The 25,310-nt window shown below is 35.6% G+C and overlaps 1 pseudogene across 1 annotated transcript; it reads left to right on the forward strand.

The window, feature by feature from the left end:
* Nucleotides 1-275: 275 nt before the first annotated feature.
* LOC145237929 (NACHT, LRR and PYD domains-containing protein 3-like) lies at nucleotides 276-24,531 on the forward strand (annotated as a pseudogene). Its single transcript, XR_013862051.1, has 12 exons — nucleotides 276-1,230; nucleotides 3,990-4,080; nucleotides 4,165-4,189; nucleotides 4,360-4,431; nucleotides 13,128-13,202; nucleotides 14,039-15,810; nucleotides 18,517-18,675; nucleotides 20,538-20,699; nucleotides 21,585-21,748; nucleotides 22,248-22,400; nucleotides 22,677-22,784; nucleotides 24,430-24,531. The product of XR_013862051.1 is annotated as an NACHT, LRR and PYD domains-containing protein 3-like (transcript).
* The last annotated feature ends 779 nt before the right edge of the window (nucleotides 24,532-25,310 follow it).

Consider the following 25,310-nt stretch of genomic DNA (forward strand, 5'->3'; position numbering starts at 1 on the left):
TCTGACAAAATACTACAATTGTTGAATGTTCGTGGGCCGCATTGGAGGGCTTCGTGGGCCGCATGCGGCCCGCGGGCCGCGAGTTTGACACACCTGGTATAGAATATATAAAATGGAAGTATATCAGAAAGCCACCATTCTAGTTATACTATGTATTGTCGATAGTGTGTCTACGGAATTCTTAAATAAAATGTATGCAACAACTGCTGATATTTGTGTAAAGTAACAATTTAATTGGTGATATAAAAAAAATAAAAAAAAGTATATTCAATATAAAAAAAGAAAATACAACAAACACACTTTTTCGAATCTGGTAAAACCTTAAAAATCGTCTTTTTTTGGCCTAGTTTAATTGCAGCCACTATATTGGCTCTTATTAGCCTACCACTTAAAATAGTTATTAAGCGAACTCATGTTAGTCAAAACAGAGCCACTGTATTGACAGTATAGTAGCTCTGATTAAAAGAGGCCATCATTTTGCTGCGCGGCCGTGACCTCTATGAATTGGCTGTAGCAAATTTTGTTTCAAATGCATACAAAAGGAAAATTTACTAAAGAATCAGATACTTTTTATTTGTCGTGAACCGATTATCTTCTGCCTGCTGGATGCCAACCAACTGTCAGTTTGCTAATTGTTAAACACTTCCTGCCACACACGATTGGTGGTAAAAGTGCAAAGTAGGCTTCAGCTCCAGTTGCTGTATTTTGCATCAGTTTTTAAGGTTTCCTTTATTCCTGATACTTGTTATTTGCATATGACCCAAGAGCACAAATATGTTTTATCACTCCTTTATTCACACATTTACAAACCAACAAAGCTAAATAGTTTATTACAGGTGTATGATTTCTTGCCTCTAGTGGCGCCAAGCTGTTATGTACGGGTACCAAGAATATCGTCCTGGTATTGGTATTGACTATTGACGGCTGGCGCAACAAGACTTTAGAACGTCAAATCCATTGTGGCGCAATTGCCTTGCTTGTTTGCTTATTTATGCCATAACAATTACAGTGTGCAAAATTGATCGGCATTGATTTGTGTGATCTGTGCGACGAAGTGACTCGGTTGCATTGCTTATTGCTGAACGCGGGCATGTTACAATGCGGTGGCCTGTAGTTTTATGTACCGGTATTTTACTGATTGCGACTTTCGATATTTACAGTGCAAAATCACCCTGCAAGGCCTGCAATTAGCGACTGGGTGGTCAAAAGCCTTGGACCGATCAATGTTTGGTACGTTATTTGTTTCTTTAGTGTAAATGTGTTTGTCGCTGTTGCTCGAAAAATTAAATTTGTATGTAAAACGAAACAAACGTTTTTGAACAAATCTTTGCATTTATACGAGTCATGACATATCGTTTGCAATATTTTGGCCAGAAACAATCTGTTCCAGCAACTCGTTGTTCGTAGAAAATACTAAGTGCATCTCACAATAGGCCAGTTCTAGGTTTACTTTTACTTGTAGCAGGGATTTGACTATAGTAATTGTTGAAAATAAGACAAAATAAGGACTCTAGTCAAAAATAAGGAGATTTCTTAGAAATAAGGACAACAAACTTTTCTAAGACAGAGCCCTTCAAAATAAGGACAAGTCTTAGAAATAAGGACGGTATGGCAACCCTGTTTATAGGTGTCATTCTACCAGATTAGAAAGTTTTATTTTTGCGCGGAGGATATTTTTTTCGTCAAAATAATTGCGCGGAATTACAATTTTCTGCGCGGATCGATAGACTTTTGATTGACAGGTGGATTTAATGATTAACGCAATTTGTATGTAACGCCTGCAAGACTGTCTAGCCGACAAAAAGAACCACTAAATAAAGCAATAAACAAGACGAATCTTCAGTTTCGCTCTATTGCGCACGCAGCTGTTCTGCCAGATTCCACAATTTTTCATTTTCATAACGATTCAAACATTTTGCTGATTTGTTTTGTAGGGATAGTTCTTGATTGCTAAACTGCTCTTAACTTTTTTAATTATTTGTCATACAGAAAGCATTATTTTATGTAACTTACTAAGCCGACAGTCACTTCAATAGTCAAACTACGTCCTAAAAATCCAGATAAATGTACTTTTAACGACTACGTTAGCGAAATGAAATGTTATTTCAAGCGTGACGATCGGCGAGTTTCGATGTGCTTGACTGATTTACATGGATTGTTTGCAAAATAAGGTAGAGCTACTAACACCATAACGCACACGACACCCAAAGTCGATTAGGGGGCGTAAAGAGGTGAATTTTTTATTTAGCAGCCATAAATGGGTTGGGTTGGGAAATAAGTTTTTAAATTTTTAACATTAGTAACTAATTTTTGGGTTAGTTTTATTGAATTTGTTAATACCTTACCCCGACCCTAATAGCCCTAACCGTGAGCATTTTTGGAGATATAACCAAATCGACTTTGGATGTCGTGTGCGTTATGGTGTTAGTAGCTCTACCGCGAAATAAGACTTGTGACGACATAGAACTTCATTGTAAAACGAAAATATAATATTTTTAAGAAAGTTTATTATAGTTACCTACAAAAGCTGTGATAAGTTGCGCGGACAACATTTTTTTGCGCGGATTACATGTAAAAAGCCTAAATTTGCGCGGATTACAAGGGAAAATACAAAATATCGCAGGCCATTCTTTCCGATCTGGTCATTCTATATGCAGAAAAACGCGTTTCTAGCCCGGGTCATCCAACTTTATAGGGTTAAGTTTTTTACTGGCAGTTATTCCAAGCTCTGCAATAAAGGTGCGATGCTACAACAAGCAGACAGAGGTGTCAAACTTTTTTAACGATGGTTCGGCAATATTTTTTAGGTGCAGACGTCCTTGGGTCAATGTTTTTTTGCAAAGTTTTTTACAGTATAATTATATTGTGCTACGTTGGCGGCACCAGTCAAACAAAACCACTTGTGTCAGGGCAAGAGGGTTGGGCTCAATAAAAAAATAAATGCTGATTGTGATGATTTTACGAAGTATGTAGGCCTAGTTGAACTACATAACACAGAAATTAGAAAAATAAGTATTTGAAAGAAAAAAATAAGTCTATGGGTTGTCGGATCATCAGGAGTTGGTCGTACCCTAGCCACAGCCGCCTGCGGAAACGACTGCAGCGAAGCATCTGTTCTTGCAACTACCAGATATTAGCACACTTGCGATTAACTTTGTTAGTTTATGCAGCGACCAGTGTACAATAGTTTTGCATACCAGAGTGCTTTTTAGAGCTAGGTGAAATGCAAACTTACACAACATACAAGTCCACATTTTTATTCAAATGTTGTAGTGTCAACAACAAGTGGCATTAGCAGATAGTGCAATACATGCACGAAAATGTCCTAGTGTGGTGAGCTTTTACATCTGATTTGTATTTGTCTCTTGCACTCTTCCGGCTGGGATAAACCTGTTCGTATAGCGATAGATGTTAACAGGGCAGGGTTGCAAGAAAGAACCTTTAACATTTATTTTCATGTATATTTATATTTTTGTAAGTACCCTGACTTGCGTGACTATGCCACAATGAAAGGCAACAAATGTATTTTCAAGTTGCGTTGGTAAAATACATCTATTGAATTACGTGTTGGTGATTGCGCCATGGCGAAATGGAAAACCACTTTTTTTGTTCTCATGTAAGTCACGCAGGTATTCAGTGACAGGGTAGATTGGTTTAGGTTTCACTTGACTTGTTCCGAAAAGTTTGCTGTATGCACTGAATTTCTTGAATTCACAATTCTATTTTGAGTGATTCGTTTCTTGTGTTCTCGCTTCATTGAGGCTATGTGGTCTAGTTCGGTATCGTGAAGTTTAGCTGAAAGTGAAAAAGAGTGGAAATTTATTAGAATCTAAAGAAATGGAAATGTTGATATATGCCCAGAACAAACATTTTTCAAGTTACAAAAACTCCCCTAATCTAAAGATATAGTAAAAGTAAATAATTTGTATTTTTGGTAAAGATATTTATATTTTTTTTTGAGTTTGTAACAAAACGTTTTTTTCTTTTAGCTGTTTGTAGACAACAAGGATTGTAGTCATTCATCCAATGGAACCAAAGCGAAAAACAGGTGGCCAAAATGATGTGGATGATCAAAACCCAGTAAGTCAATAAATTGTAAAGTAAAAAAGTAGTAATTGTTTTTGTCTGCTGTATAGTAAAAGTCTTATTATTGTTATTTTTTAGAAACTTTTGGAGTCCGAGCAAACAGGTAACATGTGCACATGTGATAAGTGATTTTATTCCTGAATTTATTATTTGTTAAGAATGCTTTTCTAAATTTGACTTGAGTTCATTGGATTGATGAAGAACACCAATGCTAATAAAATTATCATAAAATATTACAATAGTAAATAAAATTTAATTGTGTGTGTTGTTCAGGGCCTGTCTCTGCCAGCTTTGAAAGAACCTCTTTCCACAATTCCACTGTAAACATAGTTGGCAAGAATTTAAGTATGATTTTGTTTAAATTTGTTTATGATTGTACAAATGACCAATGCGATTTTTTTTCTTGAAAGGAAATATTTTGATTTTTCATCCTTGCTATCAACCTTTGCTAAAGAAAGAGTGGTTTAAACATGTACTAGTTTTTACACTTAAAGATACAAATTTTAAAATTAGATTTGAAGATATCTTTGAACATATGTACTGGCCCTATTGGGTTAATTTTTTGACTAAAAACAACATGTTAAGGTTTGTATTTCCAACCAAAAAAGTCGGTATAAAATGAATTTTGGAGATTAAAAAGGGTAAATTTGGTAGATCCCACTCAAAGTTATGAAACAATTGACAATGTACTGACCCAGTGGGTAGACAATAAAAACACTCCGTTTATCTGACTCTAATAAACAAACAAACTATCACTGTCGAAACAAACCTAAAAAGACGCAAACCGGTTTAACGTTCCCCCATTATATTTCAATAAGGCATGCCACGAAAGCGCCTCTTGCGGCTAAACACGCAACACAAAAGTCACCGCGCACGAATCAACTGTGAGACATCAATTCTAATGCGTACTCTAGTCACTTAAGGTAGCTTAAGGTAACTTAAGGTAACTCTAGATGACTTAAGGTAACTCTAGATGACTGATTTTTAGTTTGAAACACGTCGGTCTTTATAGCGTTCAGATCAAATAGTTGTTATGCCAGCGTAGTCGTAAAAACGTACGCCCGAAAAGATTAACTGTGTTCTAAACCGTAATTATTCTTTAAATCGCTTATAGAAGTGTCAAGTGTAACATGGCTGGAAGCAGTTTAAAACGTTGCTTCACGTTAAAACGTAAGGGGACGATAAAACGATAGCCTTAAGCAGTAATTGACCGGTTCAGTGATAAGAAAAACAGGTTTAAATAGCCGGTCAAGCTTTTGTGTAGAAAAAAGGCGAGTTATGAACGGGTTTGACCGGGCCAATGGCTACGTCACAACAATTACATGCAAGTTTTAAAATTAAAAGTCCAAAGTCTGATATGTTTTGTATGAAAAGTCCAAGGTCCGATACAACAACATTTAACAAAAACCCTACCAACAATGTATGAAACTTCTGTGGCATGTTCTTTTTCGGATATATATTTTGAGGCATATTGCTAAAGTGCGGGGTAAACCAGGATTAATTCACAGTGCAAAACTTTACATACCTATCTGTCACATGTGTAAATTGCTTTCACCACTATTTCTTGTCAAAACAAAAAGGTAGGTCCCTTAGCATACAGCAGCATAAAATATTACCACATAAAAATGTTGCTTTCCTGTTCTGCTAGATTCTACAATTTTTCATTTTCATAACGATTCAAACATTTTGCTGATTTGTTTTGGGAGAATAGTTTTTGATTGCCAAACTGCTCTTAACTTTTTTAATTATTTGTCATGCAGAAAACATTATTTTAAGTAACTTGCCCAGCCAACAGTCACTTTAATAGTCAAACTACGTCCTAAAAATCCAGATAAATGTACTTTTAACGACTACGTTAGCGAAATAGAAATGATATTTCAAGCGTGACGATCGGTAATTTTCGATGTGCTTGACTGATTTACGTGGATTGTTCGCGAAATAAGGCTTGTGACGACATAGAACTTCATTGTAAAACGAAAATATAAAATTTTAAAGAAAGTTTGTTATAGTAACCTACGAAAGCTGTGCTAAGTTGCGCGGACAACATTTTTTTGCGCGGATTACACGTACAAGGGGAAATCCAAAATATTGCGCGGAGGATAAATCCTCTTTCCAATCTGGCGTATCCATACATAGTTTTTTTTTAATTAAATATTTTGTCAGATCCAGCAAGACCAAGGTCAAACTCCATTACTTCTACTCTAGTAAAGACTTTACATGCGCTCGACTTGTGTACGTCAAAAAAACTTGCAGTGTGTGCCGATCATGGACCTCTGCGTCCATTAATGATGTTACTAGAACTCTCTGGACATGGAATTTCATGGCTTGGTGGATGTTTTCTTGCCCTATACCTAACAACCTCAATTCCAATGAAAGTTGTGCTTTTCAACCTGTTGCTTGCACTCTTTGTGGACCTTGCCAATATAGCACTTTTAAAAAGTGTATTTCGAAGACCAAGGCCTATGTACAATAAAGACGATATGTTTGCCACTGTACATTTAGATAAGTATTCATTTCCATCTGGGCATGCTACAAGAGCAGCAACAGTGTCATGTTTGCTTCTGACACATTTACAATTAAGTTTATTAATTCAGATGTGTGTGGCAGTTTGTTGCATCTTGGTTGGTTTTTCAAGGGTTATGTTAGGTCGCCACCACATTTCCGATGTTGGCTGTGGATTTTTTGTTGGTTATGTGCAGTTCTTACTTGTTGAAAAGATATGGTTTACATGGGATGTGATACTACAATTTCCTACAATAGAGTATTTATTTTTGTAGAGTTTTTTTTTAAAGATCAAATAACTTTTATGTTGGATGCTGCAATTTACAATTTAAATGTCGATTTTTAAACTCTTTTCTGTGTTTTTTAGCATTATTGTATCTTGGCTTATCACTACATAAACAGTAGTTGAAAGCATTGTAAGTGTATTTATTAGTTCAGACAAAAATGCATGGCTTGTTTTTCTTTGCACAGTCTTGATATGTACATTTCATTGGTTTGCTAATTATACTATGTATTGTCGATAGTGTGTCTGCGGAATTCTTAAATAAAATGTATGCAACAACTGGTGATATTTGTGTAAAGTAACAATTTAATTGGCGAAAAAAGAAAACAACACCAACAATATAAAAAAAGAAAATACAACAAACACACTTTTTCGAATCTGGTGAAACCTTAAAAATCGTCTTTTTTTGGCCTAGTTTAATTGCAGCCACTATATTGGCTCTTATTACCACTTAAATTATTTATTAAGCGAACTCATGTTAGTCAAAACAGAGCCACTGTATTGACAGTATAGTAGCTCTGATTAAAAGAGGCCATCATTTTGCTGCGCGGCCGTGACCCCTATGAATTGGCTGTAGCAAATTTTGTTTCAAATGCATACAAAAGGAAAATTTACTAAAGAAACAGATACTTTTTATTTGTCGTGAACCGATTATCTTCTGCCTGCTGGATGCCAACCAACTGTCAGTTTGCTAATTGTTAAACACTTCCTGCCACACACGATTGGTGGTAAAAGTGCAAAGTAGGCTTCAGCTCCAGTTGCTGTATTTTGCATCAGTTTTTAAGGTTTCCTTTATTCCTGATACTTGTTATTTGCATATGACCCAAGAGCACAAATATGTTTTATCACTCTTTTATTCACACATTTACGGACCAACAAAGCTAAATAGTTTATTACAGGTGTTTGATTTCTTGCCTCTAGTGGCGCCAAGCTGTTATGTACGGGTACCAAGAATATCGTCCTGGTATTGATATTGACTATTGACGGCTGGCGCAACAAGACTTTAGAACGTCAAATCCATTGTGGCGCAATTGCCTTGCTTGTTTGCTTATTTATGCCATAACAATTACAGTGTGCAAAATTGATCGGCATTGATTTGTGTGATCTGTGCGACGAAGTGACTCGGTTGCATTGCTCATTGCTGAACGCGGGTATGTTACAATGCGGTGACCTGTAGTTTTATGTATTTTACTGATTGCGACTTTCGATATTTACAGTGCAAAATCACCCTGCAAGGCCTGCAATTAGCGACTGGGTGGTCAAAAGCCTTGGACCGATCAAAGTTATTTGTTTCTTTAGTGTAAATGTGTTTGTCGCTGTTGCTCGTTCTGACTTTTATAGGCAGGGTTGCCACTTGCCATCGACTTGAAACCAAAAATAAGGTCAGCCGAAAAATTAAATTTGTATGTAAAACGAAACAAACGTTTTTGAACAAATCTTTGCATTGATACGAGTCATGACATATCATTTGCAATATTTTGGCCAGAAACAATCTATTCCAGCAACTCGTTGTTCGTAGAAAATACTAAGTGCATCTCACAATAGGCCAGTTCTAGGTTTACTTTTACTTGTAGCAGGGATTTGACTATAGTAATTGTTGAAAATAAGACAAAATAAGGACTCTAGTCAAAAATAAGGAGATTTCTTAGAAATAAGGACAACAAACTTTTCTAAGACAGAGCCCTTCAAAATAAGGACAAGTCTTAGAAATAAGGACGGTATGGCAACCCTGTTTATAGGTGTCATTCTACCAGATTGGAAAGTTTTATTTTTGCGCGGAGGATATTTTTTTCGTCAAAATAATTGCGCGGAATTACAATTTTCTGCGCGGATCGATAGACTTTTGATTGACAGGTGGATTTAATGATTAACGCAATTTGTATGTAACGCCTGCAAGACTGTCTAGCCGACAAAAAGAACCACTAAATAAAGCAATAAACAAGACGAATCTTCAGTTTCGCTCTATTGCGCACGCAGCTGTTCTGCCAGATTCCACAATTTTTCATTTTCATAACGATTCAAACATTTTGCTGATTTGTTTTGTAGGGATAGTTCTTGATTGCTAAACTGCTCTTAACTTTTTTAATTATTTGTCATACAGAAAGCATTATTTTATGTAACTTACTCAGCCGACAGTCACTTCAATAGTCAAACTACGTCCTAAAAATACAGATAAATGTACTTTTAACGACTACGTTAGCGAAATGAAATGTTATTTCAAGCGTGACGATCGGCGAGTTTCGATGTACTTGACTGATTTACATGGATTGTTTGCAAAATAAGGTAGAGCTACTAACACCATAACGCACACGACACCCAAAGTCGATTAGGGGGCGTAAAGAGGTGAATTTTTTATTTAGCAGCCATAAATGGGTTGGGTTGGGAAATAAGTTTTTAAATTTTTAACATTAGTAACTAATTTTTGGGTTAGTTTTATTGAATTTGTTAATACCTTACCCCGACCCTAATAGCCCTAACCGTGAGCATTTTTGGAGATATAACCAAATCGACTTTGGATGTCGTGTGCGTTATGGTGTTAGTAGCTCTACCGCGAAATAAGACTTGTGACGACATAGAACTTCATTGTAAAACGAAAATATAATATTTTTAAGAAAGTTTATTATAGTTACCTACAAAAGCTGTGATAAGTTGCGCGGACAACATTTTTTTGCGCGGATTACATGTAAAAAGCCTAAATTTGCGCGGATTACAAGGGAAAATACAAAATATCGCAGGCCATTCTTTCCGATCTGGTCATTCTATATGCAGAAAAACGCGTTTCTAGCCCGGGTCATCCAACTTTATAGGGTTAAGTTTTTTACTGGCAATTATTCCAAGCTCTGCAATAAAGGTGCGATGCTACAACAAGCAGACAGAGGTGTCAAACTTTTTAACGATGGTTCGGCAATATTTTTTAGGTGCAGACGTCCTTGGGCCAATGTTTTTTTGCAAAGTTTTTAACAGTATAATTATAACGTGCTACGTTGGCGGCACCAGTCAAACAAAACCACTTGTGTCAGGGCAAGAGGGTTGGGCTCAATAAAAAATAAATGCTGATTGTGATGATTTTACAAAATATGTAGGCCTAGTTGAACTACATAACACAGAAATTAGAAAAATAAGTATTTGAAAGAAAAAAATAAGTCTATGGGTTGTCGGATCATCAGGAGTTGGTCGTACCCTAGCCACAGCCGCCTGCGGAAACGACTGCAGCGAAGCATCTGTTCTTGCAACTACCAGATATTAGCACACTTGCGATTAACTTTGTTAGTTTATGCAGCGACCGGTGTACAATAGTTTTGCATACGAGAGTGCTTTTTAGAGCTAGGTGAAATGCAAACTTACACAACATACAAGTCCACATTTTTATTCAAATGTTGTAGTGTCAACAACAAGTGGCATTAGCAGATAGTGCAATACATGCACGAAAATGTCCTAGTGTGGTGAGCTTTTACATCTGATTTGTATTTGTCTCTTGCACTCTTCCGGCTGGGATAAACCTGTTCGTATAGCGATAGATGTTAACAGGGCAGGGTTGCAAGAAAGAACCTTTAACATTTATTTTCATGTATATTTATATTTTTGTAAGTACCCTGACTTGCGTGACTATGCCACAATGAAAGGCAACAAATGTATTTTCAAGTTGCGTTGGTAAAATACATCTATTGAATTATGTGTTGGTGATTGCGCCATGGCGGAATGGAAAACCACTTTTTTGGTTCTCATGTAAGTCACACAGGTATTCAGTGACAGGGTAGATTGGTTTAGGTTTCACTTGACTTGTTCCGAAAAGTTTGCTGTATGCACTGAATTTCTTGAATTCACAATTCTATTTTGAGTGATTCGTTTCTTGTGTTCTCGCTTCATTGAGGCTATGTGGTCTAGTTCGGTATCGTGAAGTTTAGCTGAAAGTGAAAAAGAGTGGAAATTTATTAGAATCTAAAGAAATGGAAATGTTGATATATGCCCAGAACGAACATTTTTCAAGTTACAAAAACTCCCCTAATCTAAAGATATAGTAAAAGTAAATAATTTGTATTTTTGGTAAAGATATTTATATTTTCGTAACAAAATATATCATACACCTGTAATAAACTTTTCGAGTTCGTAACAAAACGTTTTCTTCTTTTAGCTGTTTGTAGACAACAAGGATTGTAGTCATTCATCCAATGGAACCAAAGCGAAAAACAGGTGGCCAAAATGATGTGGATGATCAAAACCCAGTAAGTCAATAAATTGCAAAATAAAAAAGTAGTAATTGTTTTTGTCTGCTGTATAGTAAAAGTCTTATTATTGTTATTTTTTAGAAACTTTTGGAGTCCGAGCAAACAGGTAACATGTGCACATGTGATAAGTGATTTTATTCCTGAATTTATTATTTGTTAAGAATGCTTTTCTAAATTTGACTTGAGTTCATTGGATTGATGAAGAACACAAATGCTAATAAAATTATCATAAAATATTACAATAGTAAATAAAATTTAATTGTGTGTGTTGTTCAGGGCCTGTCTCTGCCAGCTTTGAAAGAACCTCTTTCCACAATTCCACTGTAAACATAGTTGGCAAGTATTTAAGTATGATTTTGTTTAAATTTGTTTATGATTGTACAAATGATCAATGCGATTTTTTTCTTGAAAGGAAATATTTTGATTTTCCTTTCCTGGGATACATAGTGTTATCAACCTTTGCTAAAAAAGAGTGGTTTAAAGATGTACTAGTTTTTACACTTATACAAATTTTAAAGATACAAATTTTAAAATTAGAGTTTAACATATCTTTGAGGGTATGTACTGGCCCTATTGGGTTAATTTTTGGACTAAAAACAACATGTTAAGGTTTGTATTTCCAACCCAAAAAGTCTGTATCAATTAATTTTGGAGATTAAAAAGTGTAAATTTGGTAGATCCCACTAAAAGTTATGAAACAGTTTGCAACGTTTAACAAAAACCATACCAACAACCAGTGGCGTATCCAAGGGGGGGGGTTTGGGGGTCCGGGCCCCCCCTTTTCAAAAATTTTTTGGGTAAATTAAATAGGCTCAAATCGTTCGGTTACGGTTGCGTGATAACAGGGAGTCGTTATCTCAAAGTCGTGAGCTTCCATCTCTTGTATTCGCTTGTTATCTAATCGCCAATTGTGACGTAACAAGGGTTTAACAAGGAGTTTTATGCGCTAACAAGCGGAAAGTTACGTTCCGGTTGGAACGCTGGTTTTAATTGGTTATTGTTACTGTTAAATGTACTAAATGCAACTGTTTTTGCAGTAAAAGAATGTAAACTGAGTAAAAATGGTTAAAAACGTTTAATGTTGTATTGTTTCTGTTAACTTTGTTAATAATAAAATAACTTAACAGTTTTGACCTGACAAACACGTATTAGTTTGCCCCACACAGGTAAACGTAATTTGTTACTCGCCAGGCACAATTTTTGCCTTCTGCAGTTACCAACTTTAGTGCGTCCGTTACATTGTGCAACTTATCAATAGGATTGCCGCTTCAGAAAGGCGTTCAGTTCTTTAGAAATTGCTGCCCGTTTTTTTTAAGCAACGATTTTGATTGCCTGACTGCAGTTTTGCTGAGTAAGCTAAATAGCAGCGGCGGGATTAGAAAACTACAAAGCTTTTGATAAAATAAATTGTCGTTCTGTCAATTGGACAGGTAGAGAAACCGCCGAAAGTTGGGCCGGGTTTCGGTTTTGGGCCTGCTTACAATTTTGACAAAGCGCTTAACGCGTCGTTTTTACGTATAATGACATCATTAGGGAATTTCCCAAAATAAAACGTTGGACCCCCCCCCCCTTAAAAAATTTCTGGATACGCCCCTGCCAACAACCTATGAAACTTCTGTGGCATGTTCGTTTTCTGATATATATTTTGAGGCATATTGCTAAAGTGCAGGGTAAACCAGGATTAATTCACAGCACAAAACTTTACATACCTATCTGTCACATGTGTAAATTGTTTTCACCACTCTTTCTTGTCAAAACAAAAAAGTATGTCCTTTAGCATACACAGCATAAAATATCACCACATGAAAATGTTGCTTTCCCATTTTAAGGCTTTGAACATATAGTTGGTTAGCCAATAATTTTGAAACTTTGTAAACATATTAACTCCAGTAGGTTTGAAACACTGTACTGGATTCTTTGACAGTTTATCATTTTAAATACACCTTGCATTATACTAAATCATTATCTAATAAAGTACAAACTTTTTTTGCGGGGTCAGGCTTTGCAAAAAATTCCTATCTGTATTTCAGCAGTTTCATGTTTAAAAGATAAGCAATCAGACCCATGCAGTTCATCTGAATCTGACTGGAAAGAGACAAAATCAGGTAGGAATAATTTTAAATGGTTTGTAATAGAGCAAACTGTATTATGTAGAAGTGTTTCTAGTCCTGTTTATTTACAATTTGTTCATTTACTTACCAAACCAGAATGTATTTTACTAAACCAGTCTAAAAACAACTGTAAAGTGTACATAATTTTGTAGTTGACTTTGTTGGCATGTGTGTAACCTTACCTATTCACATAATCACGTGCTTGGGGACCCAAGAAAAAACTACCATGATAGTTGCTCAAACAGTGTGTATAGCAAGTCAGTATGCAACATAAAATATATAGGAAAGCCATCTTTCTTGTATTTTACTGATACTTAAAATCGAGCGGTAATGAAACTTAAATTGATGCTTTTAAACATTAAAACTAGGCTGCATTGCAAACAAAACTGTATGTTTGCTGGAAAAAACTTGCATGACAACTATGTGTATTTAAGTTTTGTATCTATTTCTAAATATTTTAGGTTTGTAGCCCTCCCAATATACAATTATTCAAATTAGAAACTTGAACATGTCGTAAACTTTATGTATTTATGGATTTATGTAAACCATCTTATTAATCCTTGGGGGAACACAGTTTGGAAGTGGCTAATGAGCAAAAATTTTTGAACTTAAAAATAATAAAAAATACAATATTTTGTTCAAATACTACAAAACTGTATGTTTTGTAATTTTGTTTTGTAATTTGCTTTTGTGATTTGGTATGATTTTCAACTAAATGCAACATATCAAAAATTTGTAATAGCAACATCAATTTCATGTTATAGATATTTTAGTACTTATCAAAACACTGCAAATCAACAACATAATTGACTGTGTTTAAAATGTTCCAGAATTGGAAAAACATTCTTTGAAAGCATTTTGTTTGAAAAATGCAACAGCAATAGCCATCCAAAAAAACTGTGTTCCTTTGCAAGCAAAAAAACAGGAGAATGTGAATGAAGAAGAACTTGGAAATGCAAGCAGCTGGTTTTTTAAAAAACAATTGGACAAAAAAAATGTAACACCAGAATGTTTATTTGAAGAGGCTGCAAATGCGTATGATGAGAGAATAAAATCATCATATGAAACAACCAACGAACACCAGCAAAATGTAGCTGGTTTAACAGGAATTGCTGGAATAGGAAAAACGACTTATTGTAAATTTGTTTTAAAACATTGGATTGAGTCAAATCCACTTTCATTTGTATTTTATATTTCCATACGTGATGTTGACTTTATGGAAAAATGCAATCTTTTGAAGTTTCTTCTTGTGTCCACGGATCATGACTACAAGTTTAACTCAGAAACAGATGATGCAATTTTAGATGAAATTAACAGATCTGCAGACACACTGATTGTCATTGACGGGCTTGACGAAGCAAGAACAACACAGAATTTTTCTGAAGATCCATTTGGCATGTCACTGCATCAAGAAAAAATGCCTTATTGCATCTTGATGAATCTGCTGAACTGTCGCTTACTTCCCAATGCTAAAAAGTTGATTGCTTCCAGACCAAATGCATTTCTGAACTTTAACCCAGAATGCAAGCCTGTTTTTATGATACAAGTTTTAGGTTTGGGCAAAAAATCTCAGAATCTTCTCTGCAAACAGTATTCCAAAACTGAAGAGCAGCAAAAACATGTTCTAGATGAGCTAGAAAAACAACCCAATGTTTCAGCTTTGTTGTTTATTCCAGTCTTTGCAAGATTGATCATTTTATCTTTTGTTGACAACCTGGAGTCAGACAAACCGGTTTTGTCAATTGCTGATGTATTTCTAAATCAACTTGTGCAATGGCAGAAAAAACCAAAATTCCACACAGATAAGAAGCATCTGAAGCAACTAGCCGCACTGGCTTTCTATGGTGTTGAAAATCATCAATTTATATTTCCCGGCCAAGATTTTGCTAAGTATGGGATCAAAATGAAATCTATTGAACCATTTATGTGTTCTTATGCTAAAAATCAACACGGTTTGTTGATTTTGGATGGGGAAAAAACATTTTTCTTCATTCATGCCACATGGCAGGAGTTTTTGGCTGCACTTTATCTCATGGTCTTTGCGTCGTATGAGGAATTCTGTTCTAAGATCGAACAGAAAATTGAACAAAGTTCCTGGGAGGTAGTATTTTGCTTTCTATTTGGATTCTGTCATCAAAAAATTCAGAAAACACTCAAATCATTATTATTTCCTGATGCCTTGGAAATAAGCAAAAAGGTAGAAGTTGTGAAAATACAAGCCTTCAATCTTTTATGCCATTTCAGGAACTTACCTGATGATTTTCCAGTTTTGCCAGCAGAATACATTGATGACATGATAGAATCAGATTCACGTGTAAGCGAGTTCAACTTACGAAAAAAATATACCACACTTTCTAACATATGCAGTTGGGCAAATGAGGCCAAAGATGATGATTTAACCAGGGCTGTTGCAAATTCCCTTCCCACCCCATTGTTACTTCCAGGGGATTTTCTTCCCCACCAAGTAATGGGTTTCTGTCATGTTCTATCTGCTGCTGAAAACCTTCACATACTTAATGTGGGGTATTGGATGGTTCCAGCCACTATTACTGGACCCGGTCTACATACTTTACTGAGCACCATTCAGCAATCCATACACAAGGTAAAAACACACAAGTAATTGTGGGAAGGGGACACATATTGTTTTTATCTGTTATTATTTTCTTTTTTCTGTGTAACACTGGCCTGTTCCACACATTTGGCCAAAGAAGGCTGCTTCAATCTGATTCAAAATTACACACATGTTAGGTATCTCAAGACAACTCAGGTCTATAGGTTTTCTTTTACTTGTAGCCGGGATTTGACTTGTGATTTAAAAAAAAAGACAAAATAAGGGCTTACAGGGTGTTTCTTGAGAATAAGAACAATAAACTTTTTTAAGACACTGCCCTTCAATTTAAAAACAAATCTTATAAATAAGGAAGGTATGGCAACCCTGTTTGAACAGGTCCATATGTTGAAAGCAGTCCAACATTTGTTACAGGCCTGAATTGGTGCAAGTAAAAATGGGTCTTCTTCCCTGAAAGGGGCACATCTTGATTTCACTCATTTTTTTTTTCAATGAAATTTGTCTATGCCTTTTTGGTGTGAAATCTGTGATGGATTTTTCAGTATTTACCCTGTTAGCCCCCATATTGTAAAATGTTTTTGTATGTTGCTGGGTACCACTACTAAGAAATTTCTGTGAAGGAATACTGCCATAAAGGCAGCAGAACATATGTTACATGTGTTTGTGTATTGTTTAGTGGAAATTTTTTAGTGGGGGTTGTTTAACAGTTTATGACGTCGGAAGCAGCGACGAATTTTTTCTTTCATTTTTCTTCTCCCCAAAGTTTGTCCGACTCGTTTTTCCATCAAATGTTTGATGGATTTGGCTGATATTTACACAGATGGTAGATATAGTTATGTAGATGTGCATTCCGCTTTGTTTTTGTTGATAACCCCAGTATTTACCCCGCTAGCCCCTAAAATGGGTTATTGTCTTCCCAAAGTTTGTCCGACTCATTTTTCCATCAAATGTTCGATAGATTTGGATGAAATTTACACAAATGCTAGATATAGTTATGTAGATGTGCATCCACCTTTGTTTTTGTTGATGACCTTCAGTATTTACCCCGCTAGCCCCCTAAAATGGGTTACTTTCTTCCCAAAGTTTGTCCGACTCATTTTTTCTTCAAATGTTTGATGGATGTGGCTGAAACTTATGCAGATGATAGATAAAGGTATGTAGATGTGCATCCCACTTTGTTTGTCCAAATGACCCTAGTATTTACCCCGCTACCCCCTAAAATGGGTCAGTGTTTTAAACAGTGTCGGGATAGGATAAAATTTGGGCAGTATGTGGACTATGCTATTTGTAGGTTTCAATTGATGTGTTTTACCTTGTAGCACCAACAAGGTCCGGACCCCCCCCCCCCCCCCCCCCCCCTTTTCAAAAAGTTGTGCGTAAATTAAATAGGCCAAAATCGTTCCGTTTACCACTGCGTGATAACAGGGAGTCGTTATCTCAAAGACGCGAGCCTTCAATCTCTTGTATTCGCTTGTTATCTAATCGCCAATTGTGACGTAACAAGGGTTTAATAAGGATGTTTATGCGCTAACAATCGAAAAGTTACGTTCCGGCTAGGACGCAGGTAGCAGTTTCTTGCTAAGTGGTAACTGCACTAAGTGCAACATATCAAACTGTTTTTGCATTTGAACAATGTAAAAGGGTTAAAAACGTGTAATGTTGTGTTGCTTTGATCCGCCAAACACGTAATAGTTTGTCAAAAACAGTAGATCGATGTAAATCGAGTTATGTTATTAGGGTAATTTGTTACTTGCCTGGCACAATTTATGCCTTCTACAGTTACCACCTTTAGTGCATTCGTGACTTTGCGCAACTTAACAGTAGGATTACCGCTTCAGCAAGAGATTTAGTTCTGTAGAAATTGGACCCTGTTTTTTTAAGCAACGATTTTGATTACCTGACAGTCACGCTTATTTTGCAGCTGCAATTTGTGCTGAGTAAGCTAGATAGCAGCGGCGAAATCAGAAAACTAAAAAGCTTTCGCTAAAATTACCTGTTCTTCCTGTCAATTAGATGGGTAGAGAAACCGCCAATTTTGGAAAAAGTGCTTTGTCGCATAACGCGTCGTTTTGAACGACGTGTGACGTCATAATGACGTCATTAGGGATTTCCCCCAAAAAAATTGTTAAAAATTTCTGGATATGCCCCTGTAACCAACTAATCTCTAAAATGTGTAACCCTTTTCACAATGTTCGAATTGAATGAAAATCGGACAGCTTGTAGAATTTGCTATTCGTTTTTTGTTTTACCCCATTATGCCACTACTTACTCCTTCGTTTCTTTGAAAAAGAATGTTAAATAGGACATACTTCAAACAATACCTGGGGTGAATCTAATTTTATATAGGTTGTACTCTACATAGTATTAATATTTAAGCCCAGTCCCGATCACTGCGTTTTACCTCACAACACTAAACTTTCGCATGGTTATATCTTGAAATGCATTATCTACAACTTTGCATGTGTGGGGACCCATGAGTTTCTGCTTGCAGAAACAACTTAGGTTATAAAAGACAGTGGATGGTATGGGACTCAATATAAAATAAGCATAGGAAGTATATCAATGTTTTAAAATAGGTTGTAGTGTATGTGCAAGGGCAATATGTGCTAAGCCATCCTTCTAGTTGTTATTTTGCGTTTAAAAAAAATTAATGACAATGTTTTAATCTTTACTAGATGCTAAAAAACGTGATGGATAAAAAATTGTTTAACCAAATAATTTGATGTATGTTTCTTACAGTTGTCTTATCTTGACTTGTCTGGCAACGAACTCAATGGCATAGGAAAGTATATTGCCACAGTCATCCATATGATGGAGGCAGTTTGCCTTGCACAATGCAACTTGGAAGAAGATGATTTTATTGCAATAGCTGAAGCCACAGCTAGTCGAAATACAAGTGTAAGATTATTTGTGTTTTACTTTTTTGAATCCAACCTCTTTTAGAAATTTATGAACCAAAATGTAGGTAAATGTTATGAAAACCTACTCAACATTTGGTTGTTTGACACTCTCTTTTATGTAAGTTCCCAAGAAAATACAATAATTTGGCTTAAATGACTGTTTATTATGGGTCCCCTTCCCTGAAGGGGACACATATTGTTTTTGTCCATATTTTTTTTTTCTTTTTTCTGTCTAACGCTGGTTTGTAACGCTTGTTTGGTCAAGAAAGGGTGCTCCGAATTTATTAAAATTTGGACAGATGTTAATTATTAATCCGAGTTTGGTCCCCGTGAAATTTGACCCCGAATGACCCAGCGGTTCACCCACAGACCCCCAAAACGTAAAAATTTTAAACGCTCGTTTGGTCAAGAAAGCGTGCCTCAAATTTATTCAAATTTGGACAGATGTTAGTTATTAATCCGAGTTTGGTCCCCGTGAAATTTGACCCCGAATGACCCAGCGGTTCACCCACAGACCCCCAAAACGTAAAATTTTTAAACGCTCGTTTGGTCAAGAAAGAGTGCTTCAAATTGATTCAAATTTGGACATATGTTAGTTATTAATCTGAACTTGATCCTCTAGAAGTTTGACCCCGAATGACCCAGTGGTACACCCACAGGCCCCCGAAATGTAAATGTGTCTAACGCTCGTTTGGTCAAGAAAGACACTGGAGGCAGAAGTCCCAAGAGAGTACGTTTACGAATAATAGGACAGAGCGGGAGGGCTCAGCTTGACGTCGGACAGACGTTTTACGAGACGTCGTTTCGGTGATTAGAAATCAGCTGTTTTGCACAGCAATGCTATTTCGTTTTATTAAGTTATCACTCACATTTTCAGTTTTGGCAAAGGTTTCACACATATGACGTGATTTAAACCTAATATTCGGTTTCGTATATGTCAAGCAAAACTTTGTTAATCAAACTAAATATGAAAAAATAAACTTGACTTTTTTGCAAGATAAATGTTTTTTTAAATGCTCGTTGTCAGGTTGGCCGCTGCATGACCACGGGTTACTTCAGGTCAATTAGTAGGTATTACTAACACAGTTCAGACCTTTCTTTCGTCATAATGTAGCGTTTTTTTTTAATCAAATACTCAAGGCATGTATAAATTAGGTCAAACGGTGTTGTTGAACACTAAGGACGGCGTGCTATTGAAAACGGTGTCAAAAGGTCAAACAGTCGTTTGGTGTGTGCACCCTAAAAGGTTACTACAGGTCAATGGTACTCGTTTTGCGAAACAACGTTAAATGAAAAACAATTTGTTATGTATACACTTGCAGCAAATCGCTTTTTAATTTAAAGTGTCTGTAACACAACTGTTTTCTAGAAAAAAATTGTGTTTAAAACCCGACCTTGGACGACAATATCTGGGTCAAAGCAAGAGATTAAATTGAAAGTATTTGTTTCGTTCTTTTTTAATGTTTTTGTAATTATACGACAATAATAGTGCAAAAAAAATACAAACAATTTTTTTTATTTTTGGGTTAATGGTTTCTAAAAATTTGTTCTTAAGGATTTAAAAATCACTGCAATATTTGTTTACCGTAAATCCGCACAAACACGCGTGTGGGGACCCATTAGTTTTTGTTTACAAAAACAATCATATGTGTAGATCAAATGATGTGTATAGTAAATTGGTAAATATCGTATAGAATATATATATAAAATAGAAGTATATCAGAAAGCCACCATTCTAGTTGGTGTAGGCATTTGTAACACAACACTACTGTTGTAAAAAGGCCAACAAAATACAATTGTTTATGGTATTTTTCTAGCAAAGTTTATTTTAGGTAACATATCCTTGTTGTTGGTTTGTAGATGAGCTGGCTTGACTTGTATGGAAATGTGATTACCAAAAAAGCTTTAGACAGTTTTGCACCAGGCATCCATAAACTTGATGGTTTAAGGTTGGATTATTGTTTAGTCACAGGTGAAGGTCTTGGGAAATTGTGCTTTGCAATCAGAAAACGGAAAAATCCAGTAAGTTACTAATGCTCAATGCGTCTTGTTACTTTTTTAAACTAACATTCATTTTATTTTCAGTTGACAAAAACATGTATATTTTTGTGCTAAGTACGGTGTTTTGTTTTGTACAACATTTTAGAAATGTTTAGAAATATATTGCAAATAAAACTTAAAAGGTGTTTGCTTTCTCTTCTTCTTGAGCCTACTAAATTACATAAACTACTCTCTCATGACCAGATAAATGCTCACATCATTTTGCAAACTGTGAAATGTAAATTTTCGAATTGTGGTTGAATCATCCACATACATTTCAAGAATAAGCAACACACACCACACCACACCATACAACATGACATACATACATTTTAGAGACTGTTATTGAAGTGACAGCATTTCTTTCTGATTATGCTTTTCTTTTACTCTCTTTTGTGGTTACTTTTACTTAAAATTCACAACACCCACATTTGTAACGATATCTTTAGGGTAATAATAAATAGTGACCTATTTAATTTTTGTTATTTGTACCGCTTCCGTAGTCATGTTAATCTCATAGCAGATTTTGCAATTGATTTTCCATATTGCTTTTTTGCTAAATTCGGTGAGAAGCAAATATGAGATGGTTGTGGGTATGTCGTTTAACCAATCAAGAGTCAAAAGCCAATGTTAAGCCTGTCACTTTTCCTAATCAGACCTTTACACCACACTTGTTACTGTGACAATCCTTTACCAGTATTGAAGAGACATATAGCACATACACTTATTGCTCATGTTACTGTGGTAAAAAATGATAAAATATTAAAGTTCTTTTGTAATTTACAAAAAAACACTAGTTTTTTTATAAACATTGTTTGTAGCATGTATTTTTTCGTTCCACTGTATTTTTTGCTGTTTTGTTCACAGATGAATATGCTCAACCTGACAGGAAACAACATTGGATTGATTGGTGTTTTTGTTATGTGTCATCTTGTCTTTACAACATCCGTCAACTGGCATTAGATGACTGCCATTTGACCACCAGGTGCTTGCAACCATTTATTAATGCCATCCTGAAAATGGACCACTTCGTGAGTTACAAACTTGCAGTTATACATATAGTTTAAGTTGGTGTTTAAATTTCCATAAAGGTTACCTGAGAAAAATGTCTAACTTGGGTTTAAACTAGAGATGTACCGAGTTTTGCAAAGACTCGGTTTTGGACGACTACCTGGTAACTACCTGGTACATAATCTTATGTTTTCATGTCAAACATGTAGCATATGACTTCATGTGACGTTCTGAACGATTTGTTTAATGTGGCCGAATTTATTCAGTAAAACCGCCAAATATTCGGTTTAGGCCAAACCAAAATTTAGCCGATTCGGTACATTACTAGTTTAATCCACAATTAGTCACTGCACAAGATTTCTCAGTTTTTGTCCCAAATTTACCATGTACATGTAATAGTTGCAACATTCACAGATGGAATTTTTGGAGGAATTGCAAAGACTGTTTACTAAGTTTATTTTTTTGGGCATCTTACTCTTTGCTTTTTTCACACACATTTTATTACCTTTACACTTACAGCTGTTTTATGTGGTTCTTTCCAACAACAAGTTTGGTGATGAGGGGGCAATTGCTCTGGCTACTTGCATGCATAGGGTTGAAAATTTTGACATTGCTGGATGTGGCATCACATCAGTTGGGGCAGAAGCTTTGGGTAGAGCCAACATTAAGTGGGTGAGTTCCTTCACAAAAATTTAAGACTACAAGTTAGTTGGTGGTGTTGGGTTTGGATTTTCAACACACAAAAGTGTTCTTTTGTAATTCTTTTACACAATAATATTGTTCAAAAACAAAAAAAGTTGTCAATTTAAAGAGGTATTCTCATTTAGTTGCATTTTTTGTCATGGTAATGCACACTTGTCACCCTGGCAGTCATTTGTCAATGTGCAGTTTATGTAGATAAATTTCCAAAAACTAAGCCAATCCAATCAATTTATTGTTGGTTTGCAGAAGCGCAGGATGCTTCGCTACGTACAGACGTTCAAAGGGGTCTTGCGGAGTGCCGGAAATCTCTTGGTGTATGCCACATCTCCCTTGAATATCATCTGGCATATGAGGGTCAGCATTTTACTTAAATAGTTTTGCAATTTATTATTGCTTCTTTTACCTGAAAGGAACACATTTTGATTTTACTCGATTTTTTTTCTTCCCTGGAGTATGTCTACCCTCTTTAGCCATTAAATGTTTAATGGGCTAAAATTTACACAGATGGTGGATATAGTTATGTAGATGTGCAACATGCTTCATTTGGCTTAATAACTCCAGTATTTACCTTACTAGACCCCCAAAGTTTAAAACGTTGTTGCAGGGCACCACAAACAAAACGTTTCTGTGGTGTTTTAAACGCAACTGGACATATGTTACTTGCGTTTGTGGATTGTTTGGTGGTTGTTTTTGCACCATGGCAGTAAGGATTGTTAATAGCCTTATGACGCCAGAAGTATAAACAGTTGCTGCTCAAAGCAAATCTAGTTGTTGTGATTTCATATATTAAATGTTTAGATGTAGATCTCCATCAGCTATCCCACTAGCTCCCTAAAATGGGTGAGTTTTTTTATGCAGTCTTGGAGTTTTTCACAGTTTGTAGAATTTTTGAATAAAACTATCACAGCTTGTAGAATTTGTCGTTTAGGTGGTGTTTGTTGTGTTAACCTGTAGCCCCAACATTTACCCCTCTATCTTTTTTATGACAATGTCAGTTAAATAAAAATTTTATAGTTTGAAGATCACACTAATTGTGCCCTGTAGCCCCATGATTTACCCCACAGGCCCCTAAAATGGGTGGATTTGTTAACAATGTTAAAATAAATTTAATTTGTACAGATTGTAAATTTGCTGAGTTTTTCTCTGTTTTGCCACTATTTAGCCCTTCTTTCCTTTAAAATAGATGTAAACTAGGACAAACTTCATAAAATGCCTAAATTGAATTAGATTTGTATGGTGTGTACACTTACAGGCATGATTATTTGAGCTCAGTACTTATCACTCTGTTTTTTAGTTTTTATCAGTGTTTTTTACAACACCAAAAGAAGATAAGTGTAGGTAATATGTTTTATTGTTTAAAAATAGGTTTTAGTGTTTATTAAATAGCAAAATGCACTAAATCATCCTTCTGGTTATGTATTTAGTAAGCTTTATTGAAAGTAGTTGTTTGATTTTTAAATGAACGCCAGTATTGGTTTTACAACATTGAAATGTTTTTGGTTTTTAAGATAAAGCAAAATTGTTTTTGATTTTCGCCAATTAGTGTGATACTACAAGCTAAGCTATCTAGCAGTTATACTAAGCAGAGAATTTGTTATGAAGTGCTATAGCATGCATGTAGAGTTACAATAAAAGCACAAACTATGGATTTTTTTTAACACGTTGACTGCCAAGAGATATTCCTATGTTGTGCTCAAATTTGCCAAATATGATTTAGTGGCGTTCTGAAATAAGGTCGAAATATTTAGTGTGCCATGCTACGAGTTAACTCATAGGTAACATGCTGGTGTAGGTTGTCTCGGTATTGCCACAACGCATTCACGACGTTAGTCCGAGACGCCAGCTCGTTTTAAGCGCGTACAATCAAATAAGTCTCCTACGAGTATATTCATATCTGGCAAGCCTGGCTAGATTGGCAACTATGAGTTAACTCATAGTTGGCAGTCACCGTGTTAATGTAAAATCCTTGTGTTTTAAAAAAATTAAAATATTTTTTCAGAACCAGCAAGACCGAGATCCAACTCTATAACTACTGCAGTAGTAAAGACTTTACATGCACTCGACTTGTGTACGTCAAAAACTTTGCAGTGTGTGCCAATCATGGACCTCTGCGCCCGTTAATGATGTTACTAGAACTCTCTGGACATGGAATTTCATGGCTGGGTGGATGTTTCCTTGCCCTATACCTAGCAAACTCTATTCCAATGAAAGTTTTCCTGTTGCTTGCACTCTTTGTGGACCTTTTGAAAAGTGTATTTCGAAGACCAAGGCCTATGTACAATAAGGATGATATGTTTGAGTTTATTGATTCAAGTATGTGTGGCAGTTTGGGGCACCTTAGTTGGTTTTTCAAGGGTTATGTTAGGTCGCCACCACATTTCCGATGTTGGCTGTGGATTTTTTGTTGGTTATGTGCAGTTCTTACTTGTTGAAAAGATATGGCTTACATGGGATGTGATACTACAATTTCCTGCAACAGATTATTTGTTTTTGTAATGTTTGTTTTTCTGTAATGCTCTCGTTTTTGTGTGTGTGGATATGGTTTAAGCACTGCTGACTGCATATCATTGATAATGAGATGGGGCAAATAACTTCCAGGTTGGATGCAGCAATTTCCAATTTATATGTCGATTTTTTTATATTTTTTCTGTGATTTTTATAGCATTATTATTTTGTCTTGGCTAATCACAACATGTACAGTAGTTGAAAGCCTTGTAAGTATATTTATTAGCTCAGACAAAAATGCATTGTGAAAAGCATGGCTTGTTTTTCTTTCCACAATCTTAAACTGATGCTTTTTATTGGTTTGCAAATTGTGCTATGCATTATATAAAGTGCCTGCTGAATTCTCAATTAAACTGTATGCAACAAATGGTAATA

Source organism: Phallusia mammillata, chromosome 7 (genome assembly GCF_965637545.1).
Source record: "Phallusia mammillata chromosome 7, kaPhaMamm4.hap1.1, whole genome shotgun sequence".
NCBI lineage: Eukaryota > Metazoa > Chordata > Ascidiacea > Phlebobranchia > Ascidiidae > Phallusia > Phallusia mammillata.